General features: G+C 43.8%; 1 pseudogene; it reads left to right on the top strand.

The window, feature by feature from the left end:
- The first annotated feature begins 4,182 nt into the window (after positions 1-4,182).
- Positions 4,183-5,181, top strand: LOC116830747 (olfactory receptor 52B2-like; annotated as a pseudogene).
- The last annotated feature ends 7,998 nt before the right edge of the window (positions 5,182-13,179 follow it).

Genomic DNA, 13,179 nt, shown 5'->3' with positions numbered 1-13,179 from the left:
GGGAATGTGCAGGCATGCTTCATAAAGACAGCTGCCTCCCTATCTGAACAGATACTGTCTGTTGCCTGTGCAACCTCTCTGATGACTCTTTGTCATTTAGGGTGAAGATTTCTCATGTCAGCATCTCCCTGTCTAGCGGGAATCGGGTATGTTGGCAGGTTCACTATCTTTAAAATGTGAAGTGAAGGGGAAAGGCTGCAAGCTGATTCCATTTGCAGATGTTTTCTTCAGCGGCAGAGGACTCAGCTGGGCTGCCAGGGTGACTCAGTGACAGGGGCTGGATAGAAGGGAAAGCTAGATAGATTGGGAATCCCTCTCCTACATCTGCCCATGCTGCATCGTGGGTTGTTCATGTTACACAGAAATCTGAGATTTGAACCGACCTCAACATGTTAAAACCACGATGCCCCAAGTCAGGATGTCTCAAGCAATCCCTTTTCTTCCAGTGCCCTGTGCTCTCGGTCCGATTCTGCCAGGGGCTGAGCAAGAGGAGACCCCATGGAATATCAGTGACTAGTTCCCAAATCACCTCGGGATTATTTGTCTCTGGAAATTTTATCAGCAAATGTATTTTCAATTATTTTATTCTCTGACTTGATTGTGGATGCAGGAATTCAGAGATGCGTTGCTGTGTGGTACCAGGTCCAATAAGGGTTGTTTCTGTTTTCTGATTTGTTGAGTGCTGTAGAATCTCAGCCCTGTAGAGTTACAGGGCTACCGGCATCTCTGCCCCATCCCTGGTTTCCAAATCCTGCAGTCCTTCCTCCCTCAGTCTGGGCCTCGGGCTACCGACATTGAGGTTCAGCAATGCTTACTGAGCACGTCCATTGGGTTTGGCACCTGTGGCTCTCCCCTCTAGGAGTCTGTGATTTTGTGGTGAACGATTTGTGACCAGCCAGCCTTCTTGCACCAAAATACTGTTTATCTGAAGAGTTAAGGCCAGAAAATGTACACGGGAGGAAATAGGAGGTTTTTCAAAGAACTGCTTGTACACTGTATCTGATCCCACGCCCTGAAAACCTGATGGGAATCCAAGCAGGCCGAGGGCCTTCAGATTTTCCCGAGCAGTCTTGACAGTGTCAGTCTGACAGAGCTTCCTCACGAAATAGCTACGCACCTCTGACCAATCCCAGTCCTGGCAAACACAAGCTGTGTAACATGCGGGAGCCTTGGAAACAGACTCTCTTTCTTTTGTAACTCCAGTGTTGTCCCTCAACTGTCATGAAGTGCTATCGAGGATGGCTTTTCTTGAGCTCTTGGCTTCATGACACCCCTGTTTGTTACAGCAGGCCTCTTATTAACTAAGAGCCAGCAGTAATGGTCTTCAACTAATATCCCAATGACTTAAACTCCAATCTCTCTACCCAATCTAGCTGTACAGGAAACATCCCCAGAACTGTGCTATAACACACAATTCAAATTTATGGCAGTCAGCTCCATGTCATGTCCACAGTGCCGTTCCCGGGTGGTATGGATTTTTCGTGATACAGGACACAGATTAGTCGGGTGAGCAAGTGTATTAGACAACTTTCCATGCTGTTGAAATAAGCTGACCTTTCTTGAATTCTCACTGTACTAGAGAGTGAGAGCTCAGAGGACTCAATATATCTACACGCCCAAATTGCTCCGTTTCACCTCCGGACACAGGCTCTCGGAACAGAACAGACTGGGGAGTTTGTGGAATTCTCCATTTCTGGGAGATATTTAAGAGTAGGTTAGATAAATGTCTACCAGGGATGGTCTAGACAGTATTTGGTCCTGCCATGAGGACAGGGGACTGGACTCGATGACCTCGTGAGGTCCCTTCCAGTCCTAGAGTCTATGAGTCTATGAGAACCAGTTAGCTATTAACCCAGGGACAGAGGAGCTACTAGACTTTTGTTTTCTGACAAGTGACTGAATGAGGGGTGAGATGCACAATCTGTTCAGGTTCTGAAGAAATCCAGATGACAGACAGTACATTTGTAGACCCATTCTAACTTGGGAAATCATCTCTGGAGAATATTAGAGAGGAAAGGTTGGGTGGACATGTGTCTGATAAAGTACAGATGTGTAAATGTTATGCCAAAACTTGCATGCTATCCTTCTGATAATGCAACTTAACATTGCATTTTGCATTTTCATATTTTGAAACAGCAAAAACAATCCACATCACTGAGAGATGTAGCTATATCAGACTAACCCCAGTATGAGATCAATAGAAGAATTCTTCCATCTACCTAGCTATTACCTCTGAGGGAGGTGGATTACCTACGCTGATGGGAGAACTCCTGCCGTCGGTGTAAGTAGCGTCTACAGTGAAGCACTCTGATATCACTGCTGTAGTGCCTCCAGTGTGTGTTCCAACAGGTAATCACCTTCAGTGCTAAACCTTTGGCCCTTATTTCCAGCTGCAGTATGTCTGGCTTCAGCCTCCAGCCAGTGATCTTGTTCTGCCGTTCTCTGCTAGATTTTAGAGCCCATTAGTAGCCAGGGTTCTCTCCCTTCCTCAAATCATTGATGAAAATATTGAATAGCATCAGTGCTAAAATCCCTGCAGCCCACCACTAGAAACATCTCCATTCCCTGACAATGACCCACTATAACTGACTTCTGAGATCTGTTAGTTTTCCAGTTTTTAGTCCATTTAACATGTACTCCCCTGCTATTGCATTGTGTTCATTTTTATCTGAACATTTTCTCCTACTAAATCAAATGCCTCAGAGAAATCAAAGTCTTTTGTATCTGGATCATTCCATTCATCAACCAAATATGTACTGTCATTAAAGGATGAAATTGGATTGATTTGAGAAAACCTGTTTTCCATAAACCATGGTGTTGTCTGGCATTAATTATATTGCTCGCCTTTTTTTTGTAACTAATCCCATTCCAGGATTTTTTCCATTTGTTCCCTCGCCTTGTGAAATATTTTTAATGAACTGTCCCTTTATTTCGCTGTAGTTTACATTTAACACAGAACTGTTCTCTATTTGCCATTTTTCTTTGTCTCGGCTGCTGTCTGATTGCCTACATCCAGTTCTGAATGAGGGTGTGTGGTTGATGTGGGAGTTTGTAACTCATGTTCATAATTCTAATGTAGCACTGTCGATGCCGTTTAAAATCCTCCTTGACTGCTAATGCACTGGAAAGTATTTCATCACCTCAGGTGATAGGAGCAATTGATACTGCTTCAAAACAAAAATATTTCTTGAACATATCTATTGTTATCTGCAAAAGTTTCCTTTCTCTTTCTTACATGTTGCTTCCCCTCCCCCCACTTAATTGTTGTCTGTGTTTTGCCATTGAACTGGGTTTTTGTGCAAAGTTGTCTGCTTTTTTGACTGTAGAATCTTGGCTTTGTAGATAGGCAATAATTTCTTCTTAAAGAAATCCCAATTTTCATTCCCATTTTTTGTCTAAATTTTTCCTTTATCTTTATCTTTATTTTTAACTTCAGGGGAGGGATAGCTCAGTGATTTGAGCATGGATCAACTAAACCCAGAGTTATGAGCTCAATCCCTGAGGGGGCCATTTAGGGACTTGGGGTTAACAAAAACAGCAAAAAAAAAAAAAAAAAAACCCTGGCAATTTGTCCTGCTTTGAGCAAGGGGTTGGACTAGATGACCTCCTGAGGTCCCTTCTAACCCTGGTATTTTATTATGTTTCTCTTTGTTTTGGCCACTACTGCAAATGAGCAGGTGTTTTCATGTTGCCACTAACAGTGAGATCCAGATATTTTCCCTGGGATGTGTTCTAACTGGGATATTTCCCCCAGCATCTGTCTTGGCAAAGATTTGGGATTTTTCCTTTCTCAGATTTTGAACAACCGGGTGCATGGCTCTAGCCTGGATTTCATTGCATTGAGGAACAATGATGGATAACCAGAATCCACACTTGTGTTTCCTGCTTGTGCCCTTTCAGGTTTCCCTCAACACAACATGTAGGAATTACTGATGGATGGAGCACCATAAAAATGGAACTGGCATTAGTAGGGTTAAAATTTTTCATAATTCATTAATCTCAAAAATAAAAATGACATTTTTCTGTGTGTAAAGAGTGAGCAATCTGTTTCACCCATGAGACCATCCTCCATTTGTACATGTAGTGTCTCATATTAACATTATCTCTCCATCCAGGCATTTGTACTGAGACCTTCATCCTAGACCCTTGGCACCTACAGGAAGTCATGGGAATATATGGTACATGCAGGAGACATTGATCTGCCGCAGAGTTGGACACCTTCTCCTCCTACTCCATGCCAGATTCCAACACAACTGACTTCACCAACCCCGCCACCTTCATCCTGCTGGGCATTCCTGGCCTGGAAGTGGCCCATGTCTGGATGTCCATTCCCTTCTGCACCGTGTATGTCACAGCCATCTTGGGGAACTTAATCATCCTGTTCATTGTGAAGATGGAGCCGAACCTCCATGTCCCCATGTACTATTTCCTCTGCATGCTGGCCATTACTGACCTCATGCTGTGCACATGCACAGTTCCCAAAATGCTGAGCATCTTCTGGTTCAATTCCAGGGAGATAGATTTCAGTGCCTGTCTCACCCAGATGTTCTTCATTCACTGCTTCTTTGCAATGGAGTCTGGGATCTTTGTGGCCATGGCTTTTGATCGCTATAAGGCCATCTGTGATCCACTGAGACATTCCACCACCCTAAGAAACCCCGTGGTGGCCAAGATCGGCCTGGCTGTGATTTTGCGTGGCAGCATGCTCGCACTGCCCTGTCCCTTGCTCGCAAGGCAGTGGCCATATTGCAGAACCAACATCATCCCCCACACATGCTGCGAGCACATAGCTGTGGTGAATCTGCCTGTGCTGACATCTGCATCAGTAGTTACTATGGCCTCACTGTGGCAAACTTGGTCATCACTGTAGATGTGTTTTTTATAGTTGTATCCTATACCCAGATCCTCAGGGCCATCTTCAGCCTCCCCACAAAGGACGCCCGGCTCAAGACCTTTGGGACCTGTGGCTCCCACCTCTGTGCCATTTTAGCCTTTTACATCCCAGGTCTCTTCTCTGTCCTCACATATCGGTTTGGCCATCATGTGCCCCTGCATTTCCATGTTCTCTTTATTAATGTGTGCTTCCTGGTGCCCCCCGTGCTAAATCCCATCATTTTTGGTGTGAGGACCAAATGGATCCAGGACAGGCTGCTCTGGCTTTTTACTCATAAAGGGACCTAATGTTTTCTTCTGGTGCTCTGGCTGTAAGCCCGAGCTCTGCACAGAGCTGGCTTGTGACTTGGTGCTGAACCCTGTTCGCTGGATCACATACTGGATGGTCAGAGAGACATTCAACACTTTTTTGACCTTTCTGTGCTGTTTTAAGAAAGAATAGTGTTTAGTGTAACAACTGGGGAAATGTTCTGTGTACAACACACTGAATTGACAGCTTTCAAATTGCTGGTAACTTAACCCGCAAGGCAACACCCCTTGCCCCACCTCTTCAACCAAGGCCCTGCCCCTGCTCTGCTTCTTCCCTCCCAAAGCCATGCGCCAGCTGCAAGGGCGCCATTTCAGATTTTGTGAGGGATAATAACTTTATCCATGATTCAAGGGTCTATTTAGGCACTCAAAACTCTATTTTTTTTTTATTTTTGGAGATAGCTTAACAAATAGCTGAGAGGAGCACTGTATCTAATTCCTATATAAAAGAAAGGAAAATAAATATATATTAGACCCACTCATGTTATACTTCAAAAATGAAAACCAGCAGGATCTCATTCAAGGCATATGGCAATATGCCACATTTATTATGAATACAGAAAGAATCAGAGAAAGCAATCAGTTATAGCTATAACATTCCATTCACTCACAAATTAATTCACACACAGAGAAGTTCTGCAAGATACTTTAAGGTGCCAGCAACGCCCCTCTGCCTTGTACATTGGCCAAACTGGACAGTCTCTGCGCTAAAAAATAAATGGACACCAATCTGACATCAGGAATCATAACATTCAAAAACCAGTAGGAGAACACTTCAACCTCTCTGGTCACTCAGTAACAGATTTAAAGGTTGCAATTTTGCAACAGAAAAAGCTTCAAAAACAGACTCCAGCGAGAAACTGCTGAGCTTGAATCAATATGCAAAGTAGATACCATTAACTTTGGCTTGAACAGAGACTGAGAGTGGTGGATCATTACAGAAATTGACTCTATTTCCCCATGTTAAGTATCCTCACACCTTTTCGTCAACTGTCTGAAATGGACCTTTTTGATTATCACTACAATTTTTTTTCCTCTTGCTGATAGTAGCTCATCTTAATTAATTAGCCTGTTAGAGTTGGTAGGGAAACTTCCACCTTTTCATGTTCTCTGTATGTGTATATGTATGTGTGTGTGTCTTCTTACTATATGTTCCATTCTATGCATTTGATAAAGGGGACTGTAGCCCACGAAAACTTACGCTCAAGTAAATTTGTTAGTCTCTAAGGTGCCACGAGTACTCCTGTTCTTTTTGTGGATCCTTGTTAACACAGTTGCTACTCTGAAACCTATTTGTATGCATGTATCACTTTTGGATTTGAAGTTATCAGCACTGACAATGTGCCTGTATTTCAAATGTTTTTGTTCCTGTAGTAGCTTCCACAAGGCACCTTACATCCAGTCTACCCAGTACATTGAGAATGGACTATTCAACTCGATGGCACATCACTGAACACAATGGGCCATGGAAGAAGCTTATCTCCACCTAATGGACTTTCTTGTGGGCATTCTAGCAAGAATATGGGTAATGGTCCCTGCTATGATTCATGAAAACACGCAAGGGCATGTGACCAGCTTATATGGAGAACTGTTTGCACCATCAGGGTGTTACACTGCTTGAATCAAATCCTGTCTCATTTACAGCACACAGATAACAATTTTGCTTTATGGTTATCTACTTTGATCTGTTCACTTATTACTTATAATCAATTAATATCCATCTTTCTATAATTTATAAATCTGATGTAAATGTTTTATTTAAAACAGTGTGTTATTTGAAGTGTAAAATCAAATCTGCTCAGGAAATCTGCTGCTGCTTTGTCCTCTCCAGATTGAGGGAGGGATGGACTGTGTAATTAATTTACACTGGTCAGGCATCTGACAAGGACCAGGCAGTACAGCTGTGGGGTCCTAGGCTGGGGAGCTGGGTGGAATTGGCTGAAACCTCTCTATTGTTATTTCATGAGTGGCTGGCAAAAACATTCACATAACTCAGCTGGGTGTATCCCTGCCTGTGAATATTTTGTGAGTGCAACAGCTGGATGGGTTTGCAGCTTGTGACATTATCACAGGGTAAGAGGGGGCCCAGACTGGTGTGCCAGAGGTCTCAGTGGTACTCCAGTTCCACATTGCAACCTGCAGAAATTTGTCATAAGGGCATGGCAAACAGGGTGAAATGCACAACTTGTTCTGAATGAGATTTGTTCTTTATACACTGGGTGGAGATTTTAAGTGAGACTTTGTGCGGAGACTGGCAATCACTTGGGGGGTGGTAGCATTACAGGCCTGGAGTGGCAAGTGTTATTTTTACAGTATTTGCTCCCACCCCCCTGCACTCGGAGTGTCAGAGTGGAGAATCAGCCTTGCAACAGTAAAGCTGAAAGGCTTGGACATGGACCAAGTAACTATCAGTGTGGGAAGGAACAAGAACCGGCAATGCATTATGGCTTAGACTGCAAAGGATTTTCAGTGGCAACTACAGAATCCCTGCCGCTTTGGCAGCAACGTCACCATTCTTATGTATTCACACGGATTTGTTGGGGGAGTGTATTTGTTAGTGGGAAAAACTGGAGACTACCTATATAGTGAATGTCACTGGGTGGGATCTGGCAAGTTGAGGATTGATTGTAACAGCACCAAGTGGGGAAGAGTGAAAGCTCAGTGGTTTGAGCATTGGCATGTTAAACTCAGTGTTGTGAGTTCAGTCCTTGCTGGAATCCTTTAGGGAAGTTGCAGATTAGTCCTACTTTTTGCTGGGAGTTGGACTAGATGACCTCCTGAAGTCCCTTCCAATTCTCATATTCTAAGTGCACTTAGTTATGGAACAATATCCCTAAGTGGACCATCCTGGGGAAAAGGCAATTCATTTTAGACTGAAATATTTCTCATTCCCAAATGCTGAAAGAGGATATTTGAAAGAAGCAAAATTGCAAATAGTGGCACCAGGAAAAGAATGGAAAATTCTTTTGCCTTACACTTGGAAAGCCCCAGGTTTATCAGGAGGTTTACAACAGGGGTAAAGGATGTTTGGAAGAAAGGGTGGTTAAGGCATGCCTTGGTCAAATAGTTATTAACATGCAGCCCAGTATGGCAGGGAAAAGGCTCCTTCAGGGACCCCATGGAGTAAAAGGCATGGAGGTATGCATTTTGGAGCCATATGTAAGTAATTTAAGTGGAGTCCATGTGGTCAAACCAATGTGAAGAAGCAAATGGTGATTAATCCAACTCACACCCAGAAGATGGTAATTATGGGCCTCTCTTTAGCAAACATTTCAGCAATAGAACCCCGGTGCGGAAACTTTGTTCAATCCTTGTATAAGGGCTGGAGGAATTGAGTAAATCTTCATGATATTCCCAGACTGCATAAGTACTGAAAGAAAAGGGACATTTTAGGAACAATTGGTGCCAGAGCAGGAGTTCTTAATAACACAAATGAGGAGGTGGTTGCAAACAAAATAAATACAGTGTGTCAACACCTAAAGGATTTAGCAGTGCCCTGAGTATATCTTTAGATCAGCTAAACTGCATACAGGATGGGGTGCCAGAAATTTTAGAGAAATAGGAGCAATCCCAAGAAAAGGATCATCTCTGCCTTTTGCAAGCTGTTGGTGCCCTCCCGATTAATGTTTTCTTGGCCCTAGCATGCATGCAAATGTAGATGTGGATTACTGATATGGTAAAGAACATGACTTGAGAGGGTATGACTGGGACAGTCCCACTGGAAATCAGCAGCATTAGTTGGAAATATTCCCCACAGACAGAGAGATTTACAATCCTGGTGGAAAATGGTAAATTTTACCTATGACAATGGATTTGGAGAAATCAGTTATTTAGTTTTTTTAATGCTGGAAATAGAAATAAGGTGGCTTCTCCCCATGGTAGTCTTGGGCCTTAATATTAACTAAACAGTGATGGAACCCCTGGATTACAGGGTGTGAGTAATAAAAGAGACCCGAGGTGGAAGGCAGTAGAATTAGGAGCCTATTTAGAAGAATTTTGGATTGGATCTGATCGCAATACAAAGACTATGTAGTCACAAGATGCGTGTTTATAAGTAATAAAGAGAAAACACCTCTATTTATAGAAAAGAATTTTCTTATTGTAAAATGTTATTTGAATGCCCCTTCCCCCCCACCAAGGGAGGCATTTTTCCCAATTACTCCTGCTGACTTAATTCATTGGCAACAGCAAACCCCATTTCTGTCAAACAGGTGTGGAAGTGGGTTGATCTTCAGGGAGGGTGAATAGAGATGCCAGACCCCCATCAGATGCTGAGTGGCCCCTCACACGTTGGGCTGGGAGAGGCTAGGCAAGCAGCTGTGGGTTTCTTGCTTTCTCTTCGGAAAATGTGTTCACCCTACCAGGGTTGTGAGCTCAATCCTTGAGGGGGCCATTTGGGGATTGCTCCTGCTTTGAGCAGGGGGTTGGACTAGATGATCTCTTCAGGTCCCTTCCAACCCTAATAATCTATGATAGTCCAGGGCCTGCTGAGTATGGGAGGCTGATGCAGGGCGAGTGCTGCCATCTAGGGGTGGGGTTCTATAGCACGAGGGACAGAGGCTCATGATTTGAACTAGAGCTGGCTGGATAACAGGGATATTTCCCCCCACGAAAAATGTTGACCCAAACAAAAATGTTTCCTTTTCACCCATCTTTGAGGTGAGTTTCTCTGAAATTTCAGCTGCCATGATGCTGCCCACCTGCAGCTGCCAGGATCCACAAGAGAAATTGGAGGCTTTTCATCTGCCTTCTCCTCATATAGTAAATGAAGGTTGTACTGACAGAGTCTATGGCTGCATTCTCGTAAGGAACGGTCAACAATTCCTGCCCAGTCTACGGCTGGAGTATTTTGCCCATCAGCTACTCTAACCAGCACTCCCATGTCTGTGCAGCCCCCTGCACCCTGTACAAGGCCCCTTCAGCAGATCCTGCAGGCAGTGGCTACTGTGACAGGCCCTGGTAGCACAGCTCTGATGAACCTGTGCTAGCAGGAAGCTGGAGAGGGTCCTAGAGTAGTTGTGGAGGCTCAGAGATTGTGGGGGGGGGGGCTTAGCTACCAGTGGATCACTGAGATCTGTGCCTAACTTCAGGGATTCAGGGATCCTGGGTCCCCCTTTTCATTCCTCAGGGAGAAGGGAAGGAACCTTGCATCATGGAACAATCTCAGGGAAATTTTGCGTTTAGAAAGCCTTGTGAAATTGCCCTTCCCTGGCCTCCACCCTGAATTTGTAATGCAGGAAAGGGGGCTGTCAGGGAGAAATTTGGTCCTAAGTTATTATTAATTAATTATTATTGATATTTTACTATTTTATTTCAGCAAGATCGCGTGTCCCGTGGGGGTTGGCCTCCTGCAGTTTGCCGTTGGCTGTGACAGGGTTAAAGCTCATGCACAGGAAGCCAAGCAGTTGAGATTCCCTGATGGACAAATTGCCCCCAAGGGAATGTGCAGACATGCCTCATAAAGACACTTGCCTCCTTATCTGAACAGATACTGCCTGCTGCCCATGCAACCTCTCCAATGACTCCTTGTCCTTTGGAGTAAAAACCTCTAGTGGCAGCGGCTCCCTTTCTAGCAGGAATTGGATACGTTGGCAGGTTTCACCATCTTTAAAATGTGAAGTGATGGGGAAAGACTGTCAGCTGTTTCCATTTGCTGATGTACTGTACAGCGGCAGAGGACTCAGCTGGGCAGTCGGGATGACTCAGTGTCAGGGGCTGGGGGACAGGAAGCACTAGGTGGCTTGGAAACCTCTCCCCTGTACCTGCCCATGTTCCACAGTGGGTTCTTCAGGCTACAGAGAAATCTGAGATTCAAAGCAACCTCGGAGTATTAAAATCCCAATGCCTCGAGTCAGCATTGCTTAAAGTCTCCCATTTCTAGAGGTGCCGTGTGCTCTGGTCCCAATCCTGCCAGGGGCTGAGCGAGAAGAGGTACGATGGAATCTCAGTGACTAGTTCAAAAATCACCTCAAGTTTATTTGCTTCTGGAAATTTAATCAGCAAATGCATTTTCAAAGGTTTTATTCTCTGGCTCAGTTGTGAACACAGGAATTCAGAGCGGCGTTGCTCTGTGGTAACAGATTCCCAGTCTCTTTTAAGGCCTGAGTTAATTGTGTCTAATTTGCATATTAATTCGAGTTCAGCAGTCTCTCTTTGGAGTGACAGACTTGAAGGTGGCAGTCTTGCAACAAAAAAACTTCAAAAACAGACTCCAAAGAGAAACTACTGAACTTAAATTAATATGCATATTAGACACAATTAACTCAGGCCTTAACAGAGACTGGGAATGGCTGGGTCATTACACTAATTGAATCTATTTCCCTATGTTAAGTTCTCCTCACACCTTCTATGGGTCATCTTAATTATCACTTCAAAAGTTTTTTTTCCCCTGATGACGACAGCTCATCTCAATTGATTAGACTCTTCCTGTTGGTATGCATACTTCCATCTTTTCATGTTCTCTGTATGTATAAATATCTCCTGTCTGCATGTTCCATTCTGTGCATCTGAAGAAGTGAGCTGTAGCTCAGGAAAGCTCATGCTGAAATAAATTTGTTAGCCTCTAAGGTGCCACAAGTACTCTTGCTTTTTTTTTTTGCAGATACAGACTAACACGGCTGCTACTCTGAAACCTTTGTTATCTTGTTAAGTGCTCGCCCTTTTATCTGTATAAATAAGATAGTTTGTGTCATACTTGCAATGTGTTTGTTCATTACTCTTGTTCAGTGAACTAATATGATATGTTCCTGACAGACCAAGCTTGTCTCACTAACATACCGGGCCGTGTACTCAATACATGCAATACGTGCAAGATTTTCCAAAAATTTATGAGGTCGAACTGTGGCATGAGACAAAGAAAGAGCTGAAGTGAGAAACGAATAATAGTGGTGTCAGTATTGCGCCCATCATCTGTTACTAGGCATGTGAAATAACTTTCACACCCATGATATTAGGCAAACAGTGTTTGACGTTACCATTTGGATGGCAACCTCACACCTAGTGAAGTAATGTCTGTGTTAGCCTGTAATTCCAGATACTACAACCTTTGCATGGGAGAGAGGCAGACGCTGTGAGATGAAGAGAAAGCTTTAGGAAATGGCGATTCGATCAGTAACATTGGCAGGTCAAATGCATTTACTTCTTTGGAAGGATCGGGGTTCAGAGTTATCGTGATCAATTCGGTAAAGATTAATAGTTGGTTTGAATGAATTTAACATGTAAATCTGGAGTGAAACTGTGAATCAAGTTATAATTAAAACATCCGTCCTAAGAATTTATTCCATGTGCTGAACGAGGCAAGGCATAATTGACTCCAGGAGTGGGAGAAAAATAACATGAAATGAGGCAATGAAACACTTTATAAAGCTTGAGCAGGACAGGTAATGCTACGAACATTTCACCGGTATTGCCATGAGAATACCCTCACAAGTGAGGGCCGAAGGTGTCCAAAGGGAATGATGGATTTCAAACTCTGGTGTCTGCAGATCAGACTGGATGCTTTTCTGGTAATCTGCTTTAGGGCTTGTCAACACTTAGACTGCTACAGAAGCTGCCTTAGCATGTCATGTAGACATTACTCACCAATGGTGGCAACTAGGTAGAGGGAAGAATTCTTCTGTATCACTGCGTCTGTACCAGGGTTAGGCTGATATGCAACATCCTTCAGGGGTGTGATTTTACTTTGCAACAAAGCAAAGCAATTGGGGTTGCAGGAACGACACCAGAATGCAATTGACGGTAGTAATACACGCTCTTCTGATGCTGGTTAGACCTCACCTGGAGCACTGTGTCCAGTTGGCCATCACGACAGTTCTACCTTAAAACCTCCAACGTAGATCAGGATCTACACCCATCCTGGACAATGATCCACCTATCACAGGCCTTGGGTGCAGGCCAGTCCTGCCAATCTGCCAACCTAAGCATATCTCCACCAGTAACTGCACATCACACCAAGATAATCTGGCTCAGGACCAATCC

Source organism: Chelonoidis abingdonii, unplaced genomic scaffold (assembly GCF_003597395.2).
Source record: "Chelonoidis abingdonii isolate Lonesome George unplaced genomic scaffold, CheloAbing_2.0 scaffold0526, whole genome shotgun sequence".
In the NCBI taxonomy this organism is placed as follows: Eukaryota; Metazoa; Chordata; order Testudines; family Testudinidae; genus Chelonoidis; species Chelonoidis abingdonii.
The sequence above is the reverse complement of the archived record's forward strand: the minus strand, read 5'-3'. Positions and strand labels throughout refer to the sequence as shown.